Genomic DNA, 16,620 nt, shown 5'->3' on the forward strand with positions numbered 1-16,620 from the left:
CAAGCTGTCCAGATACTTCGGTAATATATAAATTAGATGAGAGTGATGTAGATGAGGAGGAGGGGGTTTTCAATACTGAGTGAGGAGTCAAGATACAGAAACGAATGCTCTGCATGCTAGCCATGCGCTTCGTCAACGGAAAAAGTTCAAGTTTTGAAATATTTTCTCAAAATATCAAGAGCTATCTTAAGAGCTACTGAACCAATACTAGGCTTGTTTGTACTCATTTTAATGCAATTTTCATGCTGATTCCAAATATGGTCATGAAAATTTATATTTCTGAAAAAAAAAAAAACTGCAGTCGACACCAGCGTGAAGAGAGTTAATAACACTTATGTGTGAGCAATGATCAATGACTATACATGTCTATGAATATACCATTGAAATATTTATTTGTGGTAAAAGTAAATGCTAAAAATATATTTCAGGGTTTTGGCCCACGATTATGGTCCGACATTTAGAAATATCATCAATATAGATAGATTTTGATGTCTTTCATTGAACACCAAACACAGAAAATTAGAGTTTGGGCAAGTAATACCTGCAGGAAACCTCTTACAGAGGTAATTGCACTTTAAACGCCCTTGTTCGAAAATGTCTTAAACTACACACCTACCTATTTTTTAAACATCTGTTTGTGATCATAATGGGTCAATTGAGCAAGACTAGTATGTATTAAGTGAAAAAGTTTTACTTTTATATCAGGCCAATTTGCAAAACACGGCTACAAATGCTGAAATTTGAGGTTTTGGCCCAAAGTTAGGGACAAAATGTTATTAAATCTCGTTCGCTTTGGTTTCGTTGGATAGATATTTTAATATCTTTCATTAGACACCACAAAATTGAAAATCGAGGTTTTTGTTAATAAATGGCATGCATAAAATGAATAACACAGGAAATCGGGGTCAAATTTGAGGTCCTTGACCTCTGACGTCACTCTCCACCGCTCACGACACTCAAGACATCACTTTTCAGATGTCCCACGGCATGTTCTATCCAACTATCATAACAAGACACCTGGTCATCTTTGTCAAAGAAAGTCTTGCTATCTCTCGGTCCAATACTTTGTACAGAGATAAAGAGTTCAATATAATCAACACTTGGACTGGATTCATTGATTTGTCTCCAAATTGGGTGCAATACTCACTGTAAGTCAAATATTGCCATAGCAGTACTAACAGCAACCTACATTAAACCACCCAATTGGGCACCATAAGAACTAGCAACACTGGCATGGCATCAACCAAACTGAACACCGAGTTGGTTGGCTGAATGAACTGCATGCTGCAGCAGGGGGAAAATTCCACAGAAAGTGTATTTCTAACTCAAAAATCATTTCTGTTTTCGAAATTGAAGTAGAAAAAAGATGACAGTCAGTGTTTTTGGAGTGGAATGCATGAGAAGGGATTCAAGGGAAGTAAGCTTACAGAAGTATAAGCTTATAGAAGTTGCACAGAAGATGCAGAATGAAACTGAACAAACTTTCTGGTAATGTGCTTGCAAGTTGCATTGTGTGAAGCTAGAAAGGTATAGGTTTATTCTGTTTCTTTCTAGAGATGATAAGGATGATCTGTGAATAAAGTTGATTTACATATATATAGTTCAAACTTCAGGTAGTTTCTTTATATCAAAGCAAATATGGGGTAATTTTTATAAATATTTGTTAATTATTCTAATTTTTCATTTTGTATTATGATTTTCCCAAAAGCATTTGTTTCGTTAAATATTGTAAATATCATGCACGAATCAGCATGGTAAAATTTGCTTCTAATTTGCAGTTACAAACGATTATATTTTGTTCAAAAAATGAAAAAATGTGCAAACTTTTTGTTAATCAGGCTATTGTTCAAAAACTTCAAGTGTAAGAACTTGCGTTTCTTGTGTTCTGCCGCCCTATCAGGCTCTGACAGATTTAGTGCGCATAACCTTTGCTAACTTGAACTTCCAAGTTAGAGACCAAGTTCAAACAAAAAGAATTATATTAATACCTGAAACAATAAGTACTATACTCAACAACAATATCAAGACAAAATAATATATATAATTATAGTAATTTTAATATTGATAAAGCCACATATACATATTGATAGATTGATGATTGATTGTAGATTGATGATTTAACATAAAGTTCAGTCCATATATTCCAATCGATGACTCAATTTCTCCATTTAATTTCAAGCAAGGTGATGATGATTATATTTAAAAATTAACAACCTTGAAGTCAAGTCCTGTAATTTTATCCAATTAGTATAATGATGCGTAGTTGATGACGTTGTATACTGGTTAATTCTCCTTCATTATGACGATGTTACATAAGTATCCATTTGCAGCAGTTTACAGTTATTCACATTCATTCGAGTTATAGTCAGCCCAGACACGCTGCAATAAATAAAATTGATAACAAACTTGCAAATAATAAATAATACTTTTAGGGTTTTATATCTGATAATATTAAACATGTCCAACAAAATATTTTAAATAACTACTGCATGATTTTTAATTAAAAGAACCAATCATTACTTATTATATTAAACATAAAACATATTCGAATGGCTAAGACCAAAACAAAGTTATTAATTTGCATAAGCACGATGCTAGTATTATATCACTTCACAATAGGTCATTGTTAATTTTAACGCCATTGGAATTTGTTTCACATAATTCACATTATAAAATATAAATACATCAAAAATTACATTTATATATTTCCGGCGTTAATTACAATAATATGGAAAACCTACTGTTTTACCATGCCGGACTATTTCTCATAAAAGAAAATATGAAAATAATTTACGTGAAAATTATATTTGATAATAAACGTTAAAATATTTGACAACCACAAAAATTTTGACAATCCCAAATTTTCACAATAAACTAAAGATTTGGATAACAATAAATTTACAAGACACGATATCTCGGGGATTGTCTTTTTCCCGACAATTTGAGGAGATCAAGGTCCCCGCCTGATATCACATACATTAGAAAAAATGAAATTATGGCCTAACCCAAACACGGGTATTATTTACATGTTATTCATTTAGTAAATATTGGCTTTGTCAAATGAATAATTTCACATTTCTGAATATTTCCAAAAGTTATTATTGCACAAAGAAAAATTATAGAACTTACGTTTTCTAATCAAGTCTTTCGGCTTAAGATCTTAGGTTTCAACAGATGATGTCGGACTTCTTCCATCGGCCCCACAATCACACATCACATAAAATTGTGACACAAATATCGTCTCAGATGGTACGATTAAAAACACATTTTGACACCACTTTTCTTTTAAACGTTGATGGGCCTATTATTTTTCATAGGCTTACCCCATCTTATAAATTATCGGTTTTATGCTTGTAATACACAAGCTTCCCATAAAACCATGTAAAAGCGGCGCCGGTGGTTTTCACGTTGATATCGTAAGATGTTAAGTCGCAAGTGAAAGTGATCAATTGAATTAAACTGCGCAATAAAATGTAGCGGGAATTATGAATAGAAATGAGAGTCATGTGACATACTCGTGAAATTGAGGGCGCAGGGCCAAATAATGAGTAATCACAGTATGAAGCCAACGGGTATAAGGCATGCTCGCGCGTATTTTAAAAGATATAAATTAAATTCAAAACATATCTAAAGTTCAACGTAACAATTATCCCCCCACTTAAGGTAAATATATATAATATATTTATCTAAGTATCTGCTTCCATGGATCTTACATTACATCTGGTTCCATGAATCTTACTTTACATCTGGTTCCATGAATCTTACTTTACTTCTGCTTCCATACTTTAACCGGCTACTATGCTGCTCATGAAATCTGCTCCAACATTCTGTGTACCTTTGATGACCATCTTTTGTAGACTCATTTGCTTCAAATCTAGTCTCATCGTCTATGTCCTTTCTCAGAGCATTATTAACTTCTGGTCTGTAGTGACACTTTTTTAATATCTTACTCTGCTGGAAAGTTCTATTTCGAGACTTCCGTTTGTAGTGGATGCGTTGCTTGACACAGACTTTACTTAGTTCTTGACTTGTTGGTTGCCCTATTTCTTGTGTGTAGTCTTGCAAGTCAATCATGTATTTGTCGACAATCTGCGTGTCCATGGTTTCAGCTTCTTGATGAGATGTCTCTGTTCTTATTTTCTCATGTGTACAATCTTCTTGTTGGGTATGGTGTTGGTGTATAACTTCTGGCGTAATTTCCTCCTTCTCTGATGTGACTTCTAACAACTGCTTAAATGGTTTTGAACAATCTACCTTCTGTGAATTTGTTTCTTCTGCAATGGTGATATGTTCTTCCATTTCCAGTTCTTCAGTGCACCAATCGACTTGTACTCCAACAGTCTTGGTTGATGAAATATTGACATCAGGATGTCGTGCACCTGGGTATTGTCCTATTATTAAATCGTAAACTGGCGTTTCCATGACGAATGCATAAACTTCTCCATCAAGGTAAGGTGAGGAAATCTCTATCTTGGCGACTGGATAATTTCGTTGAGTTCCATCTATGAGATAACATGTATCTGTTTGACCTATGTATTGATGTGGCTTGACTAAACTTTTGCGTATCACTATACCATCGCATCCTGTATCACGGTACACTTGGACTGTCTTACCATTTGCTTTACCTTCCTTCAACGGCATGAGTTCTCTTTCTCCATGTCCATCAGGTTCTGAACATAATAGTCCTAGCGTTATATGCTTTGGTACATGTTCTGTGTTATTATGTTGCCATGTACTTCTAGGTCTGCTGTTGTTTCCATTAAACTGAGTAGATCTGTCAATGCCATTGTTTGAACTCAGACTATGGTAACCCTGACTAGTATCATTCAATTGCTGTTGATTACTGTACATCGCAGCTGCAAATGACGGTTGACTATTGGATTGATAAGAATTTGGCTGACTTTGACCACCAACGTTTCTATGGTCACCTGTATTTTGAGTGTGCTCAATGTAGTTTTGCTGCGCTTCCACACTATCTAAAACAAAAGCAAGCGTGCCCTTTTTATAGCAATCATTTGCCTTATGACCTTTTCTGCCACATATGAAACACGTGATCGGAGTTGTACCTGTTCTGCTATTGTTACCAAAGTTTGGCCTGTTGGTTTGACCAGAAAATTTACTCACACGTTGAGATTGACCAGCAATTTTAATCAAACCTGTATTTTGATCTGATGTTGTCTGTTGTTCCTTATTATTACCTTTTCCTTTGTTCTCAAACCCTTTGATTTCAAACCAGCCTCCATGTGCTCTAATATATTGATCAGCAATCTTGGCTAATTTTTCTGTAGTTTTTGGTTCACATTCAATGATATGACTAGCCATTCTTTTTGGACAACTATGTAAAAATTGATCCCTGACAAATAAATCAATCATATCATTGATAGAATTAACTGTACCTGCTAATTCAATCCATCTTTGAAGGTATCTACAAATGCGAGTGACATATTGTTCCGCACTTTCACTTGTTTCTGGTTTGGAGTTTTTAAATTTATCACGGAACCCTTCTTCAGTGTGATTATAACGCCGCAAAAGTGCTTTCTTCAAAGTTTCATAATCATCGGCATCTTTTGGAGTAAGTGAATCATAAACTTGCAACCCTTTTCCAGATAACAATGTTCCCAAATTCAGGGCCCAATCTGCTTCATCCCATGTTTGTGCTTTAGCATACCTTTCAAATCTATTGATATAAGCATCCATGTCATCTTTTGTCTCGTCATACTTAGGAAGTTTTAAAGGTTTGTACTTCTTTAATTTTGAACTTTTGGTGTTTAGTTCTTCTTGTTTAGCAGCACTTTCAATTTCGGTTGCTTTTAAAGTAGCATCTGCAATGTGTGCTTGTACAGCATAAGTTTTTTTTTCCTGTTCAAGTTCAGTGAGTCTAGATGCATCAGCGCGTTTTGATTCTTCAATTTGGGTATCTCTCATTTCTATTTCATGTTTAGAGCGTTTTTCAAACATTTCCTTTTCATGTTCCCTTCGTGCTTCATCTTGTTCTTTTTCATATGCCATGCGTGCTGCGGTCTGTTCTCTTTCATGCGCCATGCTTGCCTGTTCATTTTCATGTGCGCGTTCAGCTGCTTTAATTTGTCTTTCTTGATCGCGTTGTTCTTTTTCATGCGCGCGTTCAGCTGCTCTAATTTCTCTTTCTTGATCGCGCTGTTCTTTTAAGTTCTTTCTCTCTTGAATCACAAAATCTCGTAAATCAACTCTTTCCAAACCCAATTCCTTTCCTAAAGTCATGAAGTGCTCATATTCTTTATAATATTCGGCAGACATTTTGAGCATGATAAGAACAGATATAACAACAAAATATTAAATTACGCAGAGCAAATAACAAAACTATTATACGAAAATTATTCAAACAAACATTAATAAATATTGATGATGCACGATCAAATTTATACGCGCTATACGAAATACGATAATTATAAACCAGGTAAATATATACAGCAAAATGCGTTGATCGCGAAAATAATTTGGCGACAATTATTTATAACATACAACCGCGATAAACAAAATAATGGTGTCAAAAAGGTAAATCTTACACTACTAGTGTTTTAATTTTTGTAAAACACCAACTAACCGTATCTGAGCTGACTGTAAAAGATACACATGACTGCAAAATAATCGACGGATGTGTGTTGCTTGGCCGACGAGAGGGTCCAGTACATCAGTTGAATACCTGAGAATTATAATGTTAAAATACAATGTGAGATATTTATATAAACAATTAATGAACAATATCAATATTGTTGTTGAATCGTACGTACTTATTTAGAACCACAGAATTTTCAGGTAACTTTAAATGTATCCCGGGTTTCGGCACCAAATTGCTAACTTGAACTTCCAAGTTAGAGACCAAGTTCAAACAAAAAGAATTATATTAATACCTGAAACAATAAGTACTATACTCAACAACAATATCAAGACAAAATAATATATATAATTATAGTAATTTTAATATTGATAAAGCCACATATACATATTGATAGATTGATGATTGATTGTAGATTGATGATTTAACATAAAGTTCAGTCCATATATTCCAATCGATGACTCAATTTCTCCATTTAATTTCAAGCAAGGTGATGATGATTATATTTAAAAATTTAACAACCTTGAAGTCAAGTCCTGTAATTTTATCCAATTAGTATAATGATGCGTAGTTGATGACGTTGTATACTGGTTAATTCTCCTTCATTATGACGATGTTACATAAGTATCCATTTGCAGCAGTTTACAGTTATTCACATTCATTCGAGTTATAGTCAGCCCAGACACGCTGCAATAAATAAAATTGATAACAAACTTGCAAATAATAAATAATACTTTTAGGGTTTTATATCTGATAATATTAAACATGTCCAACAAAATATTTTAAATAACTACTGCATGATTTTTAATTAAAAGAACCAATCATTACTTTTATATTAAACATAAAACATATTCGAATGGCTAAGACCAAAACAAAGTTATTAATTTGCATAAGCACGATGCTAGTATTATATCACTTCACAATAGGTCATTGTTAATTTTAACGCCATTGGAATTTGTTTCACATAATTCACATTATAAAATATAAATACATCAAAAATTACATTTATATATTTCCGGCGTTAATTACAATAATATGGAAAACCTACTGTTTTACCATGCCGGACTATTTCTCATAAAAGAAAATATGAAAATAATTTACGTGAAAATTATATTTGATAATAAACGTTAAAATATTTGACAACCACAAAAATTTTGACAATCCCAAATTTTCACAATAAACTAAAGATTTGGATAACAATAAATTTACAAGACACGATATCTCGGGGATTGTCTTTTTCCCAACAATTTGAGGAGATCAAGGTCCCCGCCTGATATCACATACATTAGAAAAAATGAAATTATGGCCTAACCCAAACACGGGTATTATTTACATGTTATTCATTTAGTAAATATTGGCTTTGTCAAATGAATAATTTCACATTTCTGAATATTTCCAAAAGTTATTATTGCACAAAGAAAAATTATAGAACTTACGTTTTCTAATCAAGTCTTTCGGCTTAAGATCTTAGGTTTCAACAGATGATGTCGGACTTCTTCCATCGGCCCCACAATCACACATCACATAAAATTGTGACACAAATATCGTCTCAGATGGTACGATTAAAAACACATTTTGACACCACTTTTCTTTTAAACGTTGATGGGCCTATTATTTTTCATAGGCTTACCCCATCTTATAAATTATCGGTTTTATGCTTGTAATACACAAGCTTCCCATAAAACCATGTAAAAGCGGCGCTGGTGTTTTTCACGTTGATATCGTAAGATGTTAAGTCGCAAGTGAAAGTGATCAATTGAATTAAACTGCGCAATAAAATGTAGCGGGAATTATGAATAGAAATGAGAGTCATGTGACATACTCGTGAAATTGAGGGCGCAGGGCCAAATAATGAGTAATCACAGTATGAAGCCAACGGGTATAAGGCATGCTCGCGCGTATTTTAAAAGATATAAATTAAATTCAAAACATATCTAAAGTTCAACGTAACAACCTTTGAACTGCAAGTTTTTATAAACGTATTCTTAAGTGAGAACAATCTTAATTTTGTTGAAGAAGATTTACACAATATATTCTAGAAACTTAAGTGTTAAGCAGTACTAGAAATTGTCCAACGTTTTCGATACCCTTCATCTACGACTCTTTCCACATCTGACGAGCCTTGCTATTAAATCCAAACGAGAAAAATACATGGACACCTTGAAGAGACGAAATCACGATAGCCACCCACCAGATTACCTCCACATTGGCAGCGCTGGCTACAAACATTGTAATCCAACTCAGACCCAGAACAGAGGAAACCTAAGGCAATAATGTAAATGATGATTAGTAAAAATATGGTTATCATGTTTATTTGGCAAAATGGTATTCATAAAGTTTTTGTATATAGCACATTTCGAGGAATTCAAGGCTTCATGATCCATCCCGTGGAGGATTTCGTGGACATGGTATAGATGCTTCCTGTCACCCGATTGGTCGGGCATTATCAGTACCAGTTCTTGATCATGTTACGAGTCGTACTGACTCAAGGCCAAAATCATCTTTTACCCAAATTCACATGAATGCACAACACAAATACACTGTTTGATTTAGTTAACAAAATCTAAGTCTTTAATTGAAAGTAAAATATGATTGGTTCAATATATGACAACAAATGCACATACAAAATAATCACACTTAATCACAATTTTAACTGCTCAGTACTTACCCATCTAGGTGATCATAGAGTTATTGCAATGTTCTGGATGGCTGATGTATATATCCTTATTGGTTCCATTATATCGTTATGAATTCGGCAGACGGCCGAATCCGGATTCGGCTTTTGGTAAATTCATTTTTGGCATGCATTACTTTTGAATTAGAGAACAAGGGATCAATGCCTTACCTATAGAGGGCAGCATATCGAATTTTTAACGGTTATCGTCTTTGACCGTACTGTGAGTCACCGTTAGCTAACCCTGTATGCCGCCCTCTTTTGAATACTAACTATGCTGTTATCATCTGATCTCCGTTAAAAAAATGATATGCTGCCCTCTATTATGTATAGCATTGATCCCTTATTCTCAAATTAATGAACAGATATGAATGCGTAAAATGAATTTACCAAAAGCCGAATCCGGATTCGGCCGTCTGCCGAATTCATAACGAATTATGTTTATGTCAATATTTATATTCTTATGTAATTCTTATGAAGTTTCTAATGTTTTTATCAAATATTCAATAATGTATATACATATCTTTAATGTCTTTTACGTCAACGTGTCTCTTAATCATGGTTTTATGGATGGATTATAAGTTTATGTAAATATTAATTTTCTTTTAACATGTAAAACTGTGTTTTATACGTTAAGGTTACCCTGTTGAAATATTGTGAAATAAATAAATAAATAAATATTCACTTGTCCTGTTCATTGTACAAATGTATTTAATCCTTGCGTATAAAATCCTCACACAGAAATGGTGCTGCTTTTTCCAAATATTAAACTCCTTGCACCGTTCTCCAATTACTTAACTCCTTGCGCCGTTCCCCAATATTTATTTAACTCCTTGCGCAGTTCTCCAAACTTTTTACTCCTTGCGCAGTTCTCCAAACTTCAAATACTCCTTCAGGAAACAGGTTTTTTTCTGCACTGTTTCACTTTATTGACAGATGTGTTGTTTTATAAACCTCCAACAAGTCTCTCAAAATCTCCTTCGTTGCTGTATTAAAATAACTCATTATTGGCTATGTAAATTGGTTAAAATGTACCTCCTTTTGAAGCACAATGACAACCAACACAAACATGTAGAGTTTACAATCTCTCGTGCTATTGTGCAAAGAGCAGGTTAAAACTTCCACTTTTATACATCATCTATAAATAGACCATTCTGTCATTCACTTCCTGGGGGATTTCCAACATTATGTCATTACATATCCAATCCATTTCACAATCCTAGGGACTTTCCCAAGATTATTAATACAGAAAATCTTCTAGAGAAGAAAAGGGGTTTATCCAAACAATATAAAATTAGATATGATTCAATTTTGTTTTGATCACTTGATGAATGAAAGGGAATTCCCCTAAAACATGCAATAACACACAAACTCTTGCATGAATACTTTCAAGGTGTTTCTCTTGTCTCATATTTCTCATGACATTCCTTCAGATTGTAAACAACGTTAAATAATTAAATTAAATTACTCAGGGCACATCACAATCGTCACCACCACATAAGACAAGTACTTCTATGCTCAAATCAAATGAGCGTAAAACTTATGATTCCATTTACACAAAAGTGGATTCATTTTTCAATCAATTAGCAAGACACAAAGAAAGACAAGAACAGCAACAACCCACTCCTCCCTGCGCCATACATTCGCCTAGCCCCATTTCCCTAAAATAAAATTGTCAAAAAAGTCTTTAGAAACACGTGGTGAATCTCCCTCTCCCTTTGCATGGCAGACGTTAGCTTACTTACCTTGGCAAAAAGAATACATTCTTTCCATCCATTTTCATTGCGTGATTTTTGCTGCAGTGTGTTTGATCGATGCCTTGCCTTTCGTAGCTTAATAAGCGTCACAGTGACAAGGATGATGTTGATAACAAGAGAAATCGCTACGGGTATCCCAAAGGCAAGCAGAGTCGCAGGTCCAGAGCGAAGCCAACATGACGAGGTATCATACACACTTGAATGAAGACAATCGCATAAATGCAGGGACACCGTTGTGAGAACAATAGGCAATGGTAAACCCCAACCCGTAAGTTGTAGCAACGAGTGAGTCTTAAAACCATCATTAAATGGCACCATCTCATGCAATGCAAATCTGTAGAGGAGAATTCCCGCCAATATAGCTGTCCACGAGAACATAACCAGCCAACAATAATGAGATATAATGGCAAATATGATACATGATGTATCTGAAAGTGGTGCCATGTTGGACAAAATTGTAAATAGTTGAGCGGAAAAGAGCGAAATTGAAAGTGATATGATTCCATTGCCATAGATATTACGAAGCTTTTTAAATTTTATGTACGTAGTAAGTGTTCCAAGCGATCCAATAAGGGAGAAAGAGGACGTTATAATACTGACAATATCACTTGGGTTGAGGAAACCAGAGTTCAATCTTTCTTGTATGTTTTTCCCGAATAAGGAATTAATGCAAACCTGCGCCTTGCCGTCAAATAAAAGTACGAAGTCATTGTCCTTAATTTCCTGATGTTTGTAGATTAGGATCGTACCATTTTCATTGGTAGTATACTCGTTGGCGTTTAAAGTTACGAATGCGCATTCAAGAATCGGGTTATCAACTTCATGACCACACACTAGTACTACACGTTGAATGGATACATCGTGAAGAACATAAATGCGCTTTTCATAGTATATCATATATTTCGTGTTTATATAGATATTATCGGTTACGTATAATACCATATTTTCCTGGAGGTGAGTCGGAACATACAAAAAATCGAATGGGCTGCCAGAGTACCAGGTTTCCTTGCACGCGGTATTCAATGATTCGTCACGTGATCTTTGTTCGCATGACATGAAGGCGTCCACGTTTGTTACACCACAGAGATACTGATTATGTCTGTCCAACTGTGTTTTATGTTCGATCATCTGAAATAGTTCAAACCCGTAATCCGGACCAAATTCAAAAGCTGTCCACCCCTTTTGATTATCGTTCATCATCATCATATGACTGTAATCATTTTTATCTACTTTTCTGTTCCAAGGTGTGCCTAGTTTTTCTTTCAAACATTGAATTGTTTCAAGCTGCGACGACCTACTTTCAAAGAAAAACATGCTTTTTTGCTGAGTACAATTCCAATTGTTAATAATATGTAAATGTGAATGGTTACTTATAACACAATGGCCAGACAATGAAACGGAATATCCAGGTCTACACGTAATCGCACGGCATAATTTTGTAACTGGATCAAGAATTTCTCCAGATGAGCATTGAACTTCAGTTGGCATGGTTGGTGCAGTTGCATCTGCTCTGGAGAACTTCCACATATTTCGATACACGGACGCGGATTTATAATAACAATGTTTGACACAAGAGGCATGTGAGGTTCATAACCATTGCATATTGCACAATGCGGATTTTTAAACAGCAACAGTGTGCTCGGATCACATCGTTTGAGTACATATGATTTACATACTGCGGACAGTGATAAATTTGAAAATGTTGGACAGTCATCGTTGAAACACACACGAATGCGTTTTCCGACTTTGAACTCATTCTGTGAGTACGTATACACTCGTGTACTCCTAAATAAAGTCCCTCCGGTATCGAGAGCTGATTTGATGCACTCAGCAGAGCTTAGAGGTAATGTATTCCAAGGGTGAACTCTCCTAAGCTCACGATAATGGCAAATGGCGCAGAATATATTACGAAAGTTGTAGCCAAAATCGTCAAAAACAGGCATTCCATTGTTTAAACCGCATTCCGATTTGATCAAGTTTTCTTTCCATGAATATGGACATGAAGCTACCAGATGGACTTGCACAAATTCCCGCATCGTATGACACGCATGTGACTTTGGATCTACCCAATACCGCCATGTAATATTGTCAGTTATCGTAAAGTCACAATAAGATTTGTAATCTATGCAACAGTCTCCGAACTGTAGGCATTCTACGTCACATCGACACGTGGTATGATCGTTATGATTGCATCGCCCTTCACAAGTCTCCTCGTGGAAAATAGATGTGGTCATCTCTAAGCCTGCAAGTTGTAAGGCTGAAAAATAAATCATAGTAAATCATAAGTTGAATTTTAGGCACAACCTAAAGGTGCCCTCCCATAAAAATTCCCACTAGCAAATAAGGGAGCGATCGTTATTTATGGCAGGGGGGGGATGGGTAAATTTAGGGGAACACGAAATTTTTTGTGATCTTGAGGGGGGAACCTGACATTTTTAGCTGAACCAGGAGGGGGATTGTTAAATTTTGAATGGAGAAAATTGGGAAAACAAGGGGGAACGCGAAAATTTTGAGCGGACGCGAGGGGGGAACGTGAAATTTTTTGTCGATATTTTTGCCAAAACACCCATTCCCCCCCCCTGCCGTAAATAACGATCGGTCCCTAAGAACACGGAACCTTAATTCTTGATTGGATTTCAGAAGAGGGCGCTCTCTATTTGCACATGAAATTTACCTCAAGGCACAGGAGCCAAAGTGCGCCATCAGGCGAATCTTTACGGTATTACAGCTTGTTAATATAAATTTACCTCAGAATTTACGAAGGGGTTTTTTCAGTTTTTGGGAGTCTATTGTTTAGAAACTTTTTTAGCAATTTTGGTGAAATTCGCGATATAATACAAATTTGATGGCAAAATGTTAAATATTGACATTTTTGACAACACTTAACAGTCCTCGAAGTAAATTTGATAAACATAATGATATGTACTTAAAGTGTATGTAGCTGGGAGGAAAAGCCGTCCATCATTTGAAAATTTTGACCTTTCGTATTGAAGATATTATACATTCCCCCCCCCCCCCCAAAAAAAGACCTGAATATTTTATGTCTTTGGGGGATGTATATCCGTGCAAAGCCGCGCGAATTTTGAGTCGTAAAGTTTAGATACTTCTTTTGTCTAACTGAGCACGTGTGTTGAAGTGCATAAAGGATGGATATATACGATTCCTTGGCCTACATGTAGAAATCATGTGCATATATTGAGGGGTGGGGGAGGGGGGGTGTTTTGTTTATTTGTCTGAAATATAAACGATGCATGATGATGTAGATGATTTGATTATGAATTAGATTATTCCCCGGAAAGCACAACCCATACCTCTTACCTATGTTCACTCCGCCACCTATATATAACCCTCCCCCCTCCCCACACTCGATATCGACTCTTCCCTATTATTCCACTCCACTCTTGAGCTCCCTCTCCCCTCCCACTTCCAATGCTCTCCCCCCTCTGTTTCTCTTTCTCCTTACCCTTACCCCCCCCACACACACACACACACACAAACTCTTTCCCTGGCTATATCTTTTCTCTCTCTCTCTCCCTTCTCCAATAAATTAATTGAATAAAAGTCAGTTTAAACCAGCTTTCTATGATATTGATCTTCCGTCATGCGACATGCACATAAATAGAGTTATGTATAATAGTGTTTATATCACTGAAGTCATAATCTGTCAAGTGTCTATTGTCATGTCTGTGGAAATATTTCGATGGTCTATATATTTTCACAGTGAAATCAGCTTAGGCTTATTTCGTAGTCTCTTGTCAATGCTTTCAAACTAAATCAATGCTTTCAAATGTAGACTGCTTTGTTCGACTTCTCTGCTCGTGAATATTGCACTGCGAAATTTAAACATTTCTTTTGTATACTTAGATCAGGTAACTCGAAAATCCTGTAATTTTATTTGTCACACCACTTATAAGAAACTGAAACCAAAACCGAAACTACCTGCCACAAATGTTTAGTTTTAAACAAAAGGTAGAAACAATGAGTTCGATATCTTGTGATTCAAGTGGTTAGGCAGGACAATAGGAAACCACGTGACCAAAACCAAAACTAAAACTATATATTTGAAATGAGGCTATGAAACAATCCATAAGTGGCGCAGCTGCCGCTTACAAAACCGATTTTCGGGTTCCAATATTGATCCTCATCAACCAATAAAATTGCAACTTGAGTCGAATTCGATGAATATTGAAAAGTATAGTTTCTCGTTGGCTCACAATTAATTTGATGAAAACCGAGTACAATGGCGCGATTGATGAGATCTTTGGAACATAACCTGTACCATTCAGTGATGTTTGGTGGACGGACATCAATCGTAAATAGATTTGTGGTGAATTCGTCCACTGGTACGAGACGTGCATTCCATGCTGTTACTGGTACGGTATTTGCGTCTGAAATTAGTTTAAACGTGAAAGTGATTACGGAGGAGGAGGAAGACAGCGACGGTATTCGCCAGCGAAGTGCTTACGTAACTCCCTGGTAACTGGATCATGCACCTTTTAAAATTGATAGCACATGCCATAGACTTTGTGTTGCGATCATTTCGATCACGTTGTAGAACTCAAAAGCGTGATCCAGTTGATATGGTGATAATCGGATTACACGTAACACTTCGCTGGCGAATTAAAAATGGTAGATTATACGAGCTTACGCAGGTATTGCGCGCGTCCCCCATGTTGACAAGAAAGCGTGTTAACAGTTACTTAGTATTCAGGTTAATGTTGTGCACATAATTTTCCTTCCAGGATGTCAAGGAAGACAAAAGTTCATCTTTGACCAGGATTTGAGCCTGTGACCCCTGGGTATCGAAACCGGTGCTCTACCAACTGTGAGCTATCAAAGTAGTCGGTGACATCGAAGTGTGATAGCGTACTATCTTTCCCGCTTCTCTAGCGACAAGCATTATTAAGCAATTTCATTTCTTTTCCACAAGATGTTAGTGTTCACTATAAGATAATTATTAGTTAGGGGAAAAAGTTCACTTTGGTGACCACTCTCTGGCTAGTAAGGTTTGACGATTGATTCGTCTTCTATGGACCATTTAGAAAAAAATGCCATCATTTACATCCCTCGCGAAAATGCGGCATTTATTCGCTAGACGGCCTTATCCTGGCCGACTGCGATATGCTAAGGTTAAGGCATCTTAGCCACAGGTATAAACGTAAACCCAGGATAAGGCCGTCTAAACCACAGATAAGGCGCCTTATCTAGAGATAAGGGATGTAAACCCAAGATAAGGCAGTTTAAACCCCATATAAGAGACATGAACCCCAGATAAGGAGGAAATGACACACTTGTGCTTCTGCTCTCATTCAAAAATCACATTTACGCTCTACCAAATGGGGGCCATCTTGGATTTCTGGGCCAAAATTATGTTGTAACGTCAAATTAATGTCAGATTCGGATTTCTTGGGGTCGAATTACCGGAAAAAATGTCTTTGTACACGATTTTAGGTAATCTGTGTTCAAAACTTATTTTTTTCAAGATAGCGCCGGCGGCCACCATCTTGGATTTCTGGGTAAATATGAGTTCGTAATGTCAAAGTAATGTCAAATTTGAAATCCTTGTGGTCGACTTGTCCAAAAAAGTGTCTTTG

This window comes from Amphiura filiformis, chromosome 16, assembly GCF_039555335.1.
Source record: "Amphiura filiformis chromosome 16, Afil_fr2py, whole genome shotgun sequence".
Classification (NCBI taxonomy): Eukaryota; Metazoa; Echinodermata; class Ophiuroidea; order Amphilepidida; family Amphiuridae; genus Amphiura; species Amphiura filiformis.